Source organism: Natrix helvetica, assembly GCF_964273705.1.
Source record: "Natrix helvetica genome assembly, chromosome: 1".
Lineage (NCBI taxonomy): Eukaryota > Metazoa > Chordata > Lepidosauria > Squamata > Natricidae > Natrix > Natrix helvetica.
Genome location: NC_138548.1, coordinates 35706590 through 35724644, shown reverse-complemented (window position 1 = coordinate 35724644; position 18055 = coordinate 35706590). Strand labels below are relative to the sequence as shown.

The 18055-nt window shown below is 40.4% G+C and overlaps 1 protein-coding gene across 2 annotated transcripts in view; it reads right to left on the bottom strand.

Moving 5' to 3' along the window:
• Window positions 1-17398, bottom strand: part of LOC309401018 (SERTA domain-containing protein 2-like) — a 29147-nt gene extending 11749 nt beyond the window's left edge. Inside the window, exons 1-2 of one of the 2 annotated variants that reach the window (XR_014176746.1) lie at window positions 17166-17398; window positions 4531-6118 (exon numbers count right to left, since the gene is read on the bottom strand). The gene's annotated coding sequence lies outside the window, so the exon portion shown is untranslated. Of the gene's footprint in view, window positions 1-4530; window positions 6119-17165 lie in introns of those variants that run through there. The other variant, XM_081969913.1, reaches the window with a different exon arrangement.
• Between the last annotated feature and the right edge of the window lie 657 nt (window positions 17399-18055).

Here is an 18055-nt window from a genome sequence, read left to right as displayed (position 1 = left end):
TCCACAATCTCAAATTTTATTTATTGTGTATAGAATATTTTTAATGGTTTTATTTTATTGTGTGTAGAATATCTTTTTAAAAAAATTATTTTTAGGGAATTTTTATTTATTTATTGTTTATAGAATGTTTATTATGAGAAATGTTATTCCTTTTTGAAAATGTTTTATTTGTGATGCAATATGTTGCTTTTAAGTGTACAGGTTGGTGCATGGTTTGTGTGTCTCAAGGTGGCTGCTTTTCTATGGGCAGGCCAGGTTGGTGCAAGGCAGCTTTGCCAGATTTTGTGTGTTTCTGTGATATCTGGTTGTTTAGGTAATTGTGAGGTGGTTGCTGGTTCTGTGAGCTTCCTGGCACTGTCCTTTATAATTTCCCACAATGCCTTGATGGTTTTTATTCCAGTGGCTTTGTCGTTCCTGTTCTTAGGGTTAGGGAAAAAAACTGGTTTCAACTGCAGTCTTTTGGGGAGAAATTGTTATTTTTTGGTGTTTTCCTGGCACTGTCATAGCTTGTGTGTGTGGGTGTGTAATGTCCTGCAGTTATATACACATTAATAATGATCGTACTAATAATATCTCCTTATACATTTTAGTGACCTTTCCTTACATAATTGGTGTTTTCTTTCATACTTTTAGATTTCTAATTGCTGTTTCTGTTAGCAATTGATAAAACAAATCCCACGTGAAAAAGTACTTGAAGCCTTCTTGATTTTAATTGTCAATTTATTCATTCCTGCACATTCTAATATTTATTCATTTTCATATCTTTGTTTTTTCCACTGTTGTGCAAACCCAATTCCAGCAGCTGTTACATGTGTAAAATTAAATATGTATTGTATCCCCTTTGAAATACAAGTAGTAAGTAGTAAGATCCAATGGAAGAAGGGAGGGCTGTTTTGAGGAAGGAGTAATGTAGGAGACGGGCAGAGCCAAGGGAAGGAGTCCAAGAATCAGTTTAGTCTTAGCTTTACCAAGGGGCAAAGGGCAAACCATGAGCTAAGAAGATTCCTGTGCAGAGCTTAAGCAATAAATCAATAAATTTGAACTGTTCACCTTTGGACCTGGTTCTTTATGCATCACAATTAGCTGCAGTTTCAGATTATTTCTGAATATCACCACTCCCATTTTTTTCCAAATAAACTTTCATCTTTGGGGCAGTTTTCAAAACTGCCCAATTATTCACTCTGTACTGTTCCTGTTTACACCGGAAAAAAGGTAAGTGCTATTTTTTTTTCATATTTATAATCTAAGTAACCAAAAGTCTCTGACAGACTGTGAAGTAAAATAACATAGAGGTTTCAAGGCCCAAAGATGGCAGTCCAGTGATGAAGGAAGAACACCACCTCCCTGAGTAGGATTCGAGCTAAAGGAAACCTCATCCAACAAAGATGAGAACCTGTGTAGTGCAATTGCTAAGAGCACTGCAGATTTCTAGTCTTGCTTTAGGCAGGGAAGCAACTGAGTGGTTTGGGGTCAATTATTTGCTCTCAATCCTAGGAAGAAGGAACAAATATTTCCAAAAATGTCAGAAGAATTGCATAGATTTGCCCATGTAGTTGCTGGGAGATAAGACTGAGGCACAATTAAATCAATAAATTCCACAAGGTTAGGTTTCAGGAAGACATATATTTGTTGGGTTTACATTTACATAATTCACCCAAACCAACATGATTGCTAAAACAACAATTACATTTCTCAAAATTTGGCATCCCCAGGCCCATTTTAATGTGGTCTGCAAAAACCAATCAGGCAGCAGGTCTAATGTTTAATTTACCATATACCAAAACTCTTACATAATCACTATTTAAAGATATAGTAGTTTAAATCGTTTAAAGGGATACACTCTTACAGGTAACCGCACTCTCCTAATCAGAGCTCAGAAAATTAAGATGGGACTTAGCATTAAGAAATGCTAAGTCTGAAAACTGTACTAAGGCACAGCATTGTGAGTTTACCTAGGATGAATTTAAACTTTTATCCATATCTGTCTTGTGTTGCACTGGGCTCTCTCAGAGGGGTGACATGTAGTTAGATTTCTGTCCAGGCTTAACCCTTTTAACGAAAGTTGGTGAGAAGAACAACAGATCCAGAGGACTCTGAAAAAGTGGATCATCTGGATCCCTTGCAGTCAGGTTTTAGATCAGTATAGAGATAGCATTGATCATGCCCGCTGGCAGGGAATGGTAGGCAGTATGTGTGTGTATGTGTGTACACGCGCCTGTGCACTGACATATTCCTCCTGACTCTCTGGGATCCTTCTGTTGCTTTTGATAGCATTGATTATGGCATCCTACTTAACTAAATGTGAAGATTCAGGGAAGGAAGGAGGGAGTTTCTCCTTTCTCTGGGGATGATTCCAGTTGGTGTTGACAGGGGAGGAGAGACCAAACATGGAAGCCTTTCACATTGGGGTGCCTCAGGGCCTGATGCTTTTGCCCCTTCTGTTTATAATCTGTAGGAAACCAGTAAATGAGATACAATTCCAGGTACCATTACCACCTATAAAAAGCCCTTCACATAGCACATGGTCTGACTATCTGAAGTACCATCTATCTTGCCTTTCAGATCCCTTCACTCAAACAATGTCATCTATTGGGACTTAGGAAGTGTGCCTTCCCTGTTATAACACCTCCACTCTGGAACTGCATCCCTCCCACCAAGGGTTTCCACCTTGATGACATTGAAAATCTGGCCATTCCCCCATCTGTACTGTACTTGTGGTACAGTAATGTTGAGCTCTTGTTTAAAGTTGTTGAATGAAATAGCTATTTTTTTGTGAGACAAGCATTAAATTTGTTCTCATTGTTTTATAGTGTCCCTTGCTTATATTGCCATAACATGTCCACAGCTGGGTGGCCTCTAATTTGAATGAATGGATGAGTCATCAGAAACTTTTAAGAAAATCTCAAATGGTATTAAACATAGTTTTACAATAACATCACAAGACAGACTTATAATAGCTTACGCTGATTAATTGATGTGTAAATTAAACATCATTCAACGCTTTAATTGTACTTTAAACTAAACATTGTATCGTGCATCTACTGTACTATTTTATGTTTATATGAATCCCAAACTATAATAGGAGAAGCTAAAATGTTTACATACAATTATATATGTGCCCCTGAGCTCTTCTGATATGTTTCATTCATCCTTTAATTTAAAAAGTGATGGGAGAACTTGTGTTGTAAAGGTCCATTTGTAGCTTCTAAAATCTTTTTTTCCTGGCTCTATAAAATATGATGCCAAAATTCAGCAGCAAATCAAACAACTATGGTGCAATACTTCTGTTTTTGGTAAGAAACAAAAAATGGGAATAGAAGCACTCAAATAAGCTGTTTTTTCACCATTGCTTTAACAAACACAAGCTGTGACACATTAGTGCATCATCATATGATCCACTACCGGTCTTGCTTCAACCTGCAATTGGTTGATTAGAATGCTTAAAATTCTTAATTATGTTATTTATGAAATGATCCATTCAGCAGTTTAACCACTTGAAACAAATTAACTAAAAAGCTGTCCTTTGTTTGAAAAATAAATGTTGAACTGCCCTAAATTTTTATGTACTGTATGTTCATATTATGGCAAGTTACAATTCAGCCAGCTGTTAAAGGAAAAAACTGTTGATTCTCAAGCAAAATGTAAAAAATGTACACCTGTTAGCACAGGACAACTATAAGAAATGTCCATCCTTGTGTACTTTCAGTTTTATCATTATAATCACATTCTAAATCAGTGACCCCCAATATTTCTGGCTTTGTGGATGGGAGTGGGAGAGGGAAAGGGAATGGTTACACACAAGGGGTGGGCAAGCACACGTGTGCACTCCGTTTGCATGAGCAGCAGGCACACACACCTGTCACTCGCACAAATGGAGATGTGCACGCACCCTCATTCACTGCTTGTGTAAGTAGAGTGCGCGTTCACCTGCCACTTCTGTGGCCCAGTTCCGAATGAGCTGTGACTCAGGAGCTGGAGACCCCTGTTCAAAATAGTGACTGGGGAAAAGACAACCAGAATTAAGACCAAAACCAAGATGACTAATATTTTAAATGGGAAAAAAATGGAATTTGGAAACAGATAATCTCTTATTACCATCTGCTTTATGCAGTAGAGTACAGGTCTATCAGCAAGAAAGCATTACTGATATATCTTAACTAAAAAGTCAATTCCCACAATAGCCAATATAAGCTTACTTGCCCCAAACGAGAAGAACGTGGATAAAAAATGCGAATAAACTACTGATGAAGAAGAATACATTGGTAAGAACATTAAAAACAAATTGATAAATAGATTAAAAATCAATATGCTCTGGTGCAACACATTGGTAAACATTTGTGCATGTTTTGTAGTTATTTGTAGTAATTGCCTCCCATGATAGGAAAGGAAACTTTTTTGGGTTCTGTTTTCTCCACTGACACAATAACTTCACTAGAAGGTTTCCAGCAGCTGAATAGGTGAGGGTGACAATTTTAACTCTTCAAAAAACACTGGCAAGATAGGACTCAAACTGCAAGTATAACTTACTTCAGTTGGGCTGTGTAGTAGTCAGAACAGGCCTGTATCATAGAAGTGGCCATGAAATTTGGAGCAAATCCTGAGCTACTCCTAACCAAGAAGCTTAGTTCTAATACTAGCTCCTGCAGAATAGAGAATCCCCAAGATGCCATGTCAACCCAAGGGCAGGTTCATACAAAGTTTGCCAAATATTCAAATATACTTTTGATCAGTAAAACATTTCTGGTACTCTACTATCATGATACACAGGCTATTGCACCCAATGAGCAAACCTGAGTGAGAAACATTCACCCTTCATCCCATAGGCAAATATTTTGCAACTCGGAATAAGTCATGGTTTTCAATCAATCCTAAATGAATAAAATTACAGTAAAAAGGTAAGTTTTTAAACTGACTTGATCTGTCTCTCAAAACAATTTTAATTTTTTTAAGCAACTGTTTCCCTGGGACAAAATAATTACTAGTTTATTGAAGCATGTTTATATATTATTATATTTCATAACTGTTATACAATTATTACATAATTGTAGTAGCATTATTTGGAATACATAATGGCAACATTTTATGAACTAGTAATACATTTTTCTAATTCTTGCTATTATCTCTTTTTTGTAAAATGCATCAATTAGAACATATTCCAGGGAGTACTATGGAAAAAAAACCAAGTGCAGAAATTAAGAATTCCCATTAGTGATGTTCTGACTTCCATAACCTGAATTATGTATTTGATTTATCTGAGCCAACCACTTTAATTTAAAACATAATAAATGGGAAATTAATGTGTTTTTGAAAGAAAGGTGTTATCTTTTATGTTTATTGTTGATGTAAAGACAGAAGACATAGATAGAATACAATTACAATATAATTTGAGCTGTAAAATAAATGAAATAGCTGGTACAGTCAAAGTAATCTCACAACTACAGAGGAATTTGCCAATATTTTATATTGTTAGTATTGATCATTTAATCTGAAAATTAAGTATATTTGCACTGATATTACATTTGATTAAATATCAATTACACGTTTACTTAAAAATGAGCATTATGCTCAAAACTATGAGTCACATAAATAGTATTTTAATTACTAAATGAAAAGAAATATGAACAAGAGGAGTGTAGTTAGTCATGGCTCAAGAAGAGTTTGAAAGCACACATTATATAGACTGTAGGAACCAAGCAAGTTTGAATCTGACTAACGTCTACATGGGAGCTCATTGAAGAACTACATGTATGCCAGTTTGTCTGTTTGTCTGAAAACTGACAAGAGACAAAGAGCATTGACAGAAGGATTCAAAGCCTTCTTTTCCAATGGAGTTAGTCAGTAAAACAATAAAATGCTAACTCATTTTTTGCAATAAGCAAGTAAGTATCAATACACATATACATACAAAGAACTAGGAAGTTCTTGCTGGCTGACTGCTTTGTGCGGCATCCGTTCAAAGTTACAGTGGGTACTAAAACAAATAACTTTGTGACCAATCTTTGCATTTTCAACTGTCACAATGTCCAATGTCCCATGGTCACATGATCACCACTGCAACACTTTGCAACTTGGCTCGCATCAAGCAGAGTTAATAGAGAAGAGCACTTCATTTAATGACCTACGGGGAAATAAGATCATGCAGTCAAAAGCCCATCACAATCACATGATTTCCCATTTAGCAAATTCAGGCCATAGCAACCAAATTACGGGTTCCAATTAAGTAGCCTAAGCGAGGGCTACATGTAAACAAAATTACAGTACACTTAAGACATTCACCTGAACACACCTAGGCTTGAAAGTACATAAGAAGATGTCCCTGCCCAAACTCTCTTTAACTTCCACAGGTTCATTGGGAGATCTGAACGAAAACAGTATTTCCCCATTGTTTGAATGTGAATACAGCTTTCCATCTTTATAGAATATTTTATTAATATGAATATGCAAGTTGTTAATTTTATTACACCTGTACACTTCCCATCTTGCCAGAAGTGACTCTAGTGGCTTACAGACATTCTGCTAAAATGCACGATAAAACAATAAAGGATCATAAGTTTAAAATTCAATTAAAACTAACCAGGATGTAGAGGGAGGTAGCAAAGTATGCAGAAGAAGGAGGTGAGGTGCTATCTACTCCATTACCCATCTTCAAAGTTGTTAATAAGAAAATATAGCTCCTGTAATCTGGGACCAGAAAGAATAAAGGACAGGATAATCTAGTATTAACTCATTTTCAAGGAATCTTGCATTCAGCAAACACCTGAATAAATTTTTCAGTGTTTTTGTCTGTACACCTAAAGTAAGATTGGTTAAGAAGAAGCTCCAGTCAGCACTTCATTGTTTCAAATGAAGAGTTCAGCTGCTCTTTAGTGGCCACATGAAAGGATGTCAAAAGTGCTGCACGTGCAAAAATAGTTATGAATCAATGTAACAACACTGACTTATTTCAAATGTGTATTACAACAGAAAAACAAAAGGCAGTGTCTAAAGTGGTGGAAGCAAGGCCAAATACAAGAATATTTTGTTTAATGCCTACATTTCTTTGGCCTGCTAATTTTTCCATGACTTTATATATCCCATGTTTTCCCGAAAATAAGACCTAACCAGAAAATAGCCTGATTTTTTTTCAGTGTGCTTTTAATATAAACCCAATCCTAAAACAGTGTCTGGCAGCAGCTGCAGCCCACCCAGTACAGGTGATAATCCTCCCTTGGCTCCCCATCTGCTCTGAGCCACTGACTCTCAGCTTTCCCACGGCCCATGTGGTGGGTCCGGATCATGTGCCCCCACTCACGTGTCTGCCTCTGTCTGCTGCTTGGACAAGTAATCAACTCACCTGCGCTGCATGGGCTGGGCAACCCCAGAGTGTGCCAACTAGGGGCTGGTGGGCTGCAGCTGCTGCCAGACACCATCGGCCCCCACACGCTCGCCACCTTTTGTGCGCGTGTCTGGGGGTGGGGCGCTCAGCCAAGCTGATCACCCTAATATTGTGTTTCCCTGAAAATAAGCACTAATGTGTTTTTGGGAGAGAGAAAAAATATAAGTCTGGATCTTATTTTTGGGGAAACCCAGTATGTATGACAGCACAAAGTTAAAATTACAAGTTAGAGTTACGTTATTATCCAAAATGATCATGGTAAGGTATATTAATGATAACTTGATCCAGTTATTTGGTGTGTACAGTGATCCAAATTCCAAGTACAAAATACAGTTCAGAACTAAATCATATATACATTCATGCACTATGGACCAAATGGCCAACTATTTGTCAGGTAAATCTAGAATTGCTCCAGACAGCAAGATGGGTAGTATCTGTGAATTTTTGGCTCTACAATTATATTATGATACATTTTGTTATTAACAAAACAGATTTTTATATAATTTTAGTTTAAGATACACTGTCATTAATATAAATGATTCAGTTACTATTTATTAGTAGACAAATAGCATGAAAACATTCATAAATTCCAGGAGTACTTTATTTTAACACATTAATTTATATTTGATTTTACAAGAAGTACCTTCACCAATGCAACTTTTTCTGTTGAAAGTAAACGGACAGTTAATTTCAACTGGATAACCAATATTGATTTGTCAACTTACAAGTATGTTTTATCTATAAAGATTTCAACGTAACTTACACTGAATGGGAGCAATTGCAAGAAGATTTGTACACTGGTAAACAGTGGAAAACTCAATGGAAGATTATTTCAATATACATTTATAGTACTGAGATTACTTTATGACAGAGATGGAAAGATTCGACATTACCCATTAAGGAGGAATGACAGATTTCACTGCAAGATACATTGACTTCTTTGATTATAGAAAACACATCTATATATAATGTAAGTTTAGAGAGATCAAAATATATTTGTATTTATAACTGATGTGAACAATATAGGAAGCCACCTGTTGCATTTTCTTTCTTTTCTATTTTTAGTTTTCTTGTACTTTATTTCTTCCCCACTTACTTTATAATAATTTATTAGATTTATTTTTATGTTTAAAAGTTTTAATAAAAAAATTATATAGATTTGTAAACAGATTTTTAAAATGCAATCCTAAATATACTCATTAGGAATAAAGTCTCACTGAAAACAATGGGAATAATACTTAACTAAACATCTTTAGGATTCTGCTTGTAGCATCTGCTGAATTTGTTCTCATTCCTACAACTTAGTTCTCTTAGATTTTAGGATCTCATTCACTTTTAAAGGCAAATTAAAGAGGAAGAATAAGCTCAAATAAAGAATATATCCTTTCATGTAACTATAGGTAGCCCCTGAGCTATGATGGAACATTTAACAACCATTTGAATGTTTAATGGTGCTGAAATATGTGACATTTGACCAGTCCTCACACTTATAACCGTCACAGTGTCCCAGCAGTCATATGATTAAAATGTGGGTGGTTGGCAACCAGCATGTATTTACAGTGACCACTGCTCAGGCTCACATGAGCAGTGACTCAGGATCTTGTGATCACCATTTATCACATTCCTAGGGAACTGCCAACAAGCAAATAAATGGAGGAACCTGGATTTGCTTAATGACAGCAGCAACCAAGTCGTAAAGCTGCATCACACCAGATTTTTTTAAACCTTCCGTCCCAACTGTACTTGTAAATCAAGAATTACCTGTAGTGATTTAGAGTACTATCAACCAACATACAGCAGCAGGAGAGGACTGGAGACTTTGCTTTTTTGTTCTTTATAACTTCATATTTTCTTGGTTTTCAAAACCAATACTAGTTGCTTTAATATATAAATGAGCTAAAGCTTTAATGAGAAATTAAAAATAGCCAGCTATATCCACTATCGCTACAATATCACTACAAAGCTGCAATTGGTTTGGGGTTATAACAGCTCCATTTTCCAATCTTACTCATAACTTTTTCCCCGCCTGAATTTGTTAGCTAATAAAATACTTTGAATAGTGAAATATTTTGGTACCATTATGTTAAAATGGGGAAACTAGTACTTAGTATTTGTTCTTACATCTTACTTTAAAGTCATGTGGAAGATGTTCCTTTTACATAAAGATTTGAGGAGTTTTGGGTGCTTTCTGAGCTTGTTTTCTTGCAGACATTTCAATACCCAAACTAGGTAACACCAACAGCTTTAGTCTAGCACTGATGAGGTTTACCTAGTTTAGGTAGTGAAATGTCTGTAAGAAAACCAAGCTGAGAGAGCACCAAGGACCCCTCATTTTAACCCTGAGCCACAAATACTTCTTTATTGGTACAGAGATTTTGCTACCTTTCCCACGAATCATACTTCTATCTAAAACAGGGGTGTCCAAACTTGGAAACTTTAAGACTTGTGGACTTCAACTCCCAGAATTCCCCATGCTGGCTGAGGAATTCTGGGAGTTGAAGTCCACAAGTCTTAAAGTTCCCAAGTTTGGACACCCCTGATCTAAAAGAAATAAGAGAGCAGTAGTGGAGTGGCTGATGGACGGGAGGTCTGTATAAGGCAGTGGTGAAATCTAATTTTTTTTTGCCACCGGTTCTGTGGGCGTGGCTTGGTGGTAGGGACCATGTGACTGGGTAGGCGTGGCCAACTTTTTTCACTTTTAAAGCATTCTTTTTTTGCTGGTTTGGGCGAATAGGCAGAAAAAAAATGCTTTAAAAAGTGGGGAGGGGGGAAGGTTCCTACGATTGCGCGGCTCACAGCTGATCCACGCGATCCTTGGAAGCTTTTTTTTTTTTTTTTTACTACCGGTTCGTAGAACCAACAACAATCATCCCTATTGGTTCGCCCGAATCAGGAGGATTTTACACCTGGTATGAGGTTTATGAAGAATAGAGGAATAGCAGATTAAAATTCTACTTCTATCTATTGCAACTTCTAAGGAAGACTGCAGGCCGCAACTCTGTGAAATCATTAATCTCAAAAAACTGCATTTCGAAAAAGAACGAAGACTTAAACTTAAAAATAGTTTCACCCAGAATAGTTCAGCTATAGTGCAGTTTGTCCAAAATAGTTTTGTAAACACTATTTCTGATAAGTCAACAGTCCCTTTCAGTCAAATGATGCAATTTTGAAGAAAAATTAAAGATCTGGTTACTGTGAAAGTATTTTACAAAGATTAATCCAAAAGTTAAATTGTGGCTAATAAGAATATTATAATTCATATTTGCTGCCTTGTTGATATTTTTAGCATTGTACAAATAAATGTATTTAATAATTGATATATACAGCATAGCAAATAATGATATATCTATGTTCCCTACTAGATAACTACCACCACTGCTATTCAACACACATAAGGAGGGTTGCAACTGAAAAAAAGCCCTAATAGCATAGTTGAAAGTCTCAGATTAACTTGATATGCTTTTAAGTCAGGGGTGGGTTCCTGCTAGTTCTAACCGGTTTGGTAGAAAAGGTTCCACAAATCTACCGTGCCGTTTAGAACCCGTTCCTCTGGTGGCATAGTACCGGAACGCTTGGCTCGCTGCCCCCGCCCGATGCGATCTCCTTTCATTCTCCGTCTGCCTCATTCACTCGTTTGGGCAGCAGAGAATGAAAGGAGATCGTATAGCCGAGGGCAAAGGAGCCTGCAGCCTCATTCATTACAACGTTCGGGAAGTGGGGGTGGGATTTTCTCACACACCTTCTTTCTTTCTCCAAAGGCGTGCGAGAAAGCCCCCCCCCCATTGCCCGAACATGTCCCAGAACTGCGCCACGAGATAAGGGAAGCAGGTCTTGGAAGAGACCTTCCGTCCCCCTCCAGAGAGCCCATGCCGAAAGAGAGGAGGCGGGCTGGTTTGAATGCGGACGAGCGGGCAGTTTAGTGGCCCGCCTTTTTTGCTAGTTCGGGCGGGTGGAAAAAGGAGGCATGCAATAGTCGAGGGTGAAGGTGCTCCCCTTCGCTCTTGGTGGCAGGAGTACTTTATCACAAGCCTCCTTTCTTTCTCTTCCTGCCCGAATGAGCAAAGGAGATGCTGGCCCCAAACCGCCCACTTGTCTGCATTCAAACCAGCCCACCCCCTTTTATCTCCCGGAATGGGCTCTCTGGAGAGGGAGGTTCTTTCCAAAGACCGGCTTCTTTCCGGTGTGGTGGTGATGGCAAGAAATGGCTGCCAGCAAAGCTCTCAGCGAAGGCAAGAGTCCTGCCGCTGCGCTGGATTCAGCAAACCAGGCGGCTGTCAGAGAGAAGAGGGTAGCGCGTGCCCGTGGGCTTATGCAATTGCCGAATCCTCGCCTCCTGTTCTTTGGCTGCTGCACAAGCCCACGTGGCATGCGCTGCCCTCTTCTCTCTGACAGCTGCCTCATTTCCAATGGAGGGGGTGGGGAATGCATGCAGAGCAAGGAGGCGAGGATTCGGCTGCTGCACAAGCCCAAGGGCATGCGCTGCCCTCTTCTCTCTGACAGCTATCTGGTTAAAAAGAAGGATGAGGCTCCGCTGGTCTGGAGCTCATCTGCGGGGGGAGGGGTCCCCCTCATGTTCCTTGTCTTCCCAGATGGTCTCCAGAGTCATCGCCAGCCATGCAGAGCCTCCATGCATAGAAAACATAGGCGCGTGCGCACACCCTGTAAATTACAGGCTCGGAGATTTCGTAACGGCAGGAAATAGTTGGGAGAGGGGCTTTGGTCCTGCTCCGGGCTGTAATTGTGCACACCTCTATGTTTTCCATGGCATGGAGCCGCAGCCGGAAGACGAGGAACAGGAGGGTGACCAGCGGGGCCTCGTCCTTCGGAAGAGGACCTGTCCTCAAAGAGAAAAACCCCGCTGCAGGTACTTTTAATCTGTGATTGGAACACAAGGTAACCACAATGTGTGTGTGTGTGTGAGAGAGAGAGAGAGTGAGAGAGAAAGACAGACAGAGAGAGGCACAGCGAGAGAGACACAGAGAGAGGGTGGGAATCAGAGAGAGACAGACAGACACACACAGAGAGACAGAGAGTGGGAGGGGGAGGGAGGAAGGAAAGACAGACACACAGACAGACAGAGACACACAGAGTGAGTGAGACAGACAGACACACACACATATATACACACAGAGTGACAGAGAGAGGAAGGGAGGGGAGAGAGACAGAGACAGACAGACAGACAGACACACACACAGAGAGTGAGTGAGAGACAGACAGACAGACACACACAGAGTGACAGATTGGGGAGGGAGGAGAGAGACAGACAGAGATATACAGAGAGAGAGACAGACAGACAGACAGAAAGAATGACAGAGAGAGAGAGAGAGACAGAAAGTGGGAGAGAGAGAAGAAAGAAAGAAAGAAAGAAAGAAAGAGAACTTATGACTACAATTGAGCCCAAAATTTTGGTTGCTAAGCAAGAGCGTTGTTAAGTGAGTTTCAACACATTTTCCAAGTTGGCCATGCCCACCTGGTCATATGACCGCTGAGACATTCCCACAAAACAGGTCACACCTACAGAATAGGTTCTAAATTGGTTTTGGGGTTGAGTATCACCTCTACGCTGATGATACTCAGCTGTATATTTCAACTCCAAACCACCCCAACGAGGCTGTCGAAGTGATGTCCCGGTGTTTGGAGGCCGTCGGGGTCTGGATGGGGGACAACAGACTTAAACTCAACCCCTCCAAGACTGAGTGGCTGTGGCTACCGGCACCTCGGTTTAGCCAGCTGATCCCATCGCTGGCCATAGGGGGCGAACTGCCCCCTGTGGAACGGGCGCGCAATTTGGGCGTCCTCCTTGATGCCCGGCTGTCAATGGATGACCATGTGGCAGCCGTGGCAAGGGGGGCATTCCACCAGGTTCGCCTGGTGCGCCAATTGCGCCCCCTACTGGACCGGGATGCCCTACGCACGGTCACTCATGCGCTGGTGACGTCCCGCCTGGATTACTGCAACGCTCTCTACATGGGGCTGCCCTTGGGACGCGCCCGGAGACTGCAGTTAATTCAGAACGCAGCCGCGCGGGCTGTGATGGGGAGTACGAGGTACTCCCACGTAACACCTCTCCTGCGCGAGCTGCACTGGCTGCCTGTGGTTTTCCGGGTGCGTTTCAAGGTGCTGATTACCATCTTTAAAGCGCTCCATGGCACGGGACCTAGTTACTTGCGGGATCGCATCCTCCCACATACATCCCTGTGGCCAATACGCTCACACAGGGAGGGACTTCTCCTGGTGCCGTCCACTAGGCAATGCCAGCGGGCGACACCGAGGAGTAGGGCCTTCTCTGTGATGGGCCCAACCCTCTGGAATGACCTCCCCCCCGACATTAGAACCACTTCTGACCTCCGCTCCTTCTGGCAAAAACTGAAGACCCACCTGTTCCGACTGGCAGGCCTGGCATAATTCAACTGTCCCTCCTGGCAAATGTATTATATCTGGTTATTTTAGGTTTTTTTTAATCTACTGTATTTGTTTTTAGGGGTTTGAATTTATTTTATATCTGCTTTGTACAGTTCTTTTAACTACATTTTAACCTCCTCCATGTCAATTGTCAACTGTACATATTTAATTTAATTTTATTGTATCCTGTTATATTTTGTATGAACTGTACACCGCCCCGAGTCCCTTGCGGGAGAGGGGGCGGTCTAGAAGCATTAAATATTATTATTATTATTATTATTATTATTATTATTATTATTATTATTATTATTATTATTATTATTATTGAAACCCACCACTGTTTTAAGTGTACAAAATCTCACACTTAGGCATCATGCATACCCTTCTACCAAAACATACTGAGGCCAAAATAAAAATGTAGCACTGATGTATTCTCCACTCCACATATATAGGAAGATCCAGACAAAGCAATGTCTCCAAAATTCTGTACTGTACTGCATAAGATGCTATGGCCATATTTTCAAATTTTATTATTCTCTGCTTTTACTTTTTTTAGTCTTTAATTTGGAATCTAATTTGGAATCTAATTTTTTTTATCAAGTATAACACCTACAAGTAAAACAAATACTACAGGACAGAAATATGTGTCTGCTTTTAGAAATTGCCTGTAATGTAATGTAGCAAATAGAAAAACAATATAAATGATTAATTTCAGATAGTATTGCTTATTGTAGAAAACTCAATAATTTAAAGAAATGTAACAAACTTAAAGTAGTGTAGCCATCAATACATTATTTTAAATTTAGCATTAATGAAGTGTTTCTAACTGCTGAAATAAGGAACCAAAGCAGTGAGAAATTGTCCTTTTTCTGCATTTCATTTTATATTAAAGACACAAGGGGTAGTGTATTCAAAATGAAACTAGAAGTTCCTGGAAGCTGTTGCATGCACCTCCCACAGGACTTTGGTTTACAGGACTCTTATTTTCTGCATTCAGAAAATAAATGGATGATGAAAAATAACTTCCCACTCCAGACTTGACAACTATTTAAAACAAAACAGACCACCTCATTACAATTCTGCTCCTAAGGATAAAACTATACCTGTGTACCAACAAATTTGCAAACCTATTCAAACTACCTCATTTCTTAAATGAAAAAATATCTCCTTAAAATTTCTGTTGATAGCAAGCTTCTTCCCAAACCTTTCATCCAATTATATAGTTACAGTTTTATTTCAGTCCATACCATAGCTAGGCCCACTTTAAAGTTAATCACAAGATAGTTTCCAGCAAAAGATGAATGTCTTTATCCTAACCTTAACCCAATAACTTTTTCCTATTGACATTTTCTATCTCCGATTTGACCATTCTTAAGGAGCACTTCAATGTTTTTTCATTCATATGCCGCCGATCTTCTAAGTCTCAAATAATTTCCACGTCTGCTTTCTAGCCATTCAGTTTCTATTCTGTGCCTAATCCTCCCACAATTTCTTTTAATAAGCTCCATACAAATTTAATGTATCTTACAGTACTGGACTTCTACTTTAAATGCAATTCTTTTCTCTTCAAATATGCAGAATTGACTAGATTTTTAATCAGTTTTTACATATTTGTCAGTATAGCCTTCATTTTAAGATACAGATCTCATGAACTGTGAACATCCATAATCCAAAAAGCATCCCAGAATCCCCATTTGTGTGATCATTTCTTCAGAGCAACAACAATATTTATTCCTAAAAGCTCAAATAGGTAGAAACTTTTTACATATTTTGCGTATTTCTTTAAAATTTACTTTTCTGTCAAAAGCAGAATTTAAAGCAGCCACCTCCAAAATAAAAAAAAAACAAGAATAATAAGAACATTAGTATTTTATCATTCACCCACAAAGAAATCAGTAGGCTGTTTCAAATCACCTGAATACAACTTTATTCTTAGTTGGCCAACCTTGCATAAGTTTGGAAGTTATGCTGGGTGTGGTCAGGTTAATACTTGGATGGAGACCATCAGAGAATACCACAGTTATAACTCTCTGGTTGAAAGCTCACTTGGAGACCCCACACCTTTTACACAGCTCTAAATTTATTTCCTGGCATTTTAACTTTTTCCGTTTTTAATCAATCTTCAATTTACATAGGATCTTATTCAGCTACCTTATATAAATGTTTCCAAAAACATATCTATATATCAATACTCTAAACCTATTCTACAATCCCAATGTTTTTATTCATTATACTGCAATATCCCACCAAGAAAAGAGTGTTTCCTGAAAATATATTATCTAAACTCAATCTCTTTGTCAAGATTCACCTCTCCAAACATTCCAACAGAACATTTGTAAAGTACCCCTCCCTGATTGCTGATCAGCTGCCACACACACCCTTCATACTGTATTCCTAACACTTATTGGTTGAAAAAAAATGGCCTCAAAAGTAACATATATTTCTATATATCTTTTATATATGACCCTAACTAGCTGAACCAGAGCACCACTCTTCAGAAACAAACCTCAGTTGATTCTCTACTGTTCAGTCAAATAAACCTACTCCGTTCATGCCCCACCCACTTTTCCTAAAGCCTTCATTCAACCCAAGCCTGCCACAAAATTGTTTCAAATACCACCCAGAGCACCAGCAGTTTCTTCCTCACCATCCGTTCAGTAGGCTCAATTCCTCCCACTAATTTTATTTGGTTTTTTCTCCTCTTTTATTAGCAGACTCTTTGACACTCCCCCCCCCCATAACCTTCTAATTTCCTCTTATTGGCAGCTTTTGTGAATCTCAGCCTGATACCCACCATCATCTTCCTCTTATCCATCATTCTCTCCCAGTCTTCCTTATATAACTGTCGTTCCTTCCCCAAATCCGAGCCCTCCAAATGTGATCTGCAACCCCTATTATCGCAACCAAAAAGATGGCAATTATCATTCAAAACATCTGAAAAATATGTTTTTGGGGGGGAGGGATTACCCCAGCTCACAGTGCCTGTGTATATTGGGGGGGGGGGTGTTTGACGACGACTTGCTCAACGTAGTTATTTCCTTACCCAAGCAAGCTTCTCCCAGACGATTCACAACATCGTTTGTAAGGTGCCCCTCCCAGGCCCCCAATTTTTTAGTTTTTCTGGCCGAGATACCCCCAATCATAAGTTTCCCCCGCCACATTCGCCAGCCTCTATTTCCTTACCAACTCCCCGAGATACCCAAAATGCAGGTCTCTTTTTAGTTGTAACTTCTGACCTCCACCTCTCAATTTAGCTTTCCTCGCCCTGCGCTGCCGCGGCCAGCCCGCACTTGGCTTCCCGGAGCACCTTTCCGGACACCTTGTCCCCGTGTCCATCGTCCCCGCGATCCAGACCTGAGTTCATCCAGCCAGCCAGAGTCTCGCTTACCTGCTAGGGCTCCAGAGAGAGTCGAGGGACACACGGGATCCCCTCTCCCTCGGCTGGGCGGCGCGGCGCAGCGCTGGCTCCCAACCCAGCCAGCCGGGATCCCTTTAGAGGGGCTGGGATGGCCGAATGCTTGCGTGCTGAGATGAGGAAGGAGGAGACGAGCGGGGGGGGGGGAGAGGAGGAGGAGGAGGAGGAGAGGGCGGTGGCAGCAGCAAATGAGCCCCACCCCCTCCCCGCCAGATCTCGGCGACAACAAGAGCCGTTGCTCCTCCCCCCGTGCAGGAATAGCCCTGGACTCAGAGGAAGGAGGGGCGCGTACACGCCCACTCTTCCTCGTCCTTCTCGAGCGCTCCTCGCTATTGGTCAGCCACGCCCCACCTTGCCCAGCAACCGATTTTTACTGGCTTTCTGTTCGCGGGGTCGGCTTCGTCTCGGAGAGCAGCTCTGAGTTAAAAGAGGGCGGAGCTAGACTTGGGCGGCCGTCCAATGAAATATTCACCCGCTACTTCTTCCTCCCTCCTTTTCCCCCCCACCCCCTTTGCTCAGCCGCGGCTTCTCTCAGAAGGTCTTTGCCTCCCTCGGGTAGGAGGGGAGCAGTTTTTTGATGGTGGAAAAAGGGCAAGTGAGGCCTTTCGGTAGCCGGATGCGGACGCGTTTATTTAGAGACAGGCCTTTTACTCATTTCGGTTGGAGCTCCTCCCTAATAAGCACGTTTAGGAATACCGTATAGCCGTATAAGGCAAATCATGCCCATTTATCCAGGGTTCGTCTCGTGCCACGTTAAACTGCCTTTTGCGAAGCGGCCTTTTTTACACGAGTTCACCAGGAAGGAACAGTGGGGACGCTGCCTTTGAGCTAAGGTAGCAATCCGGGAGTAACTCAGTCATTGA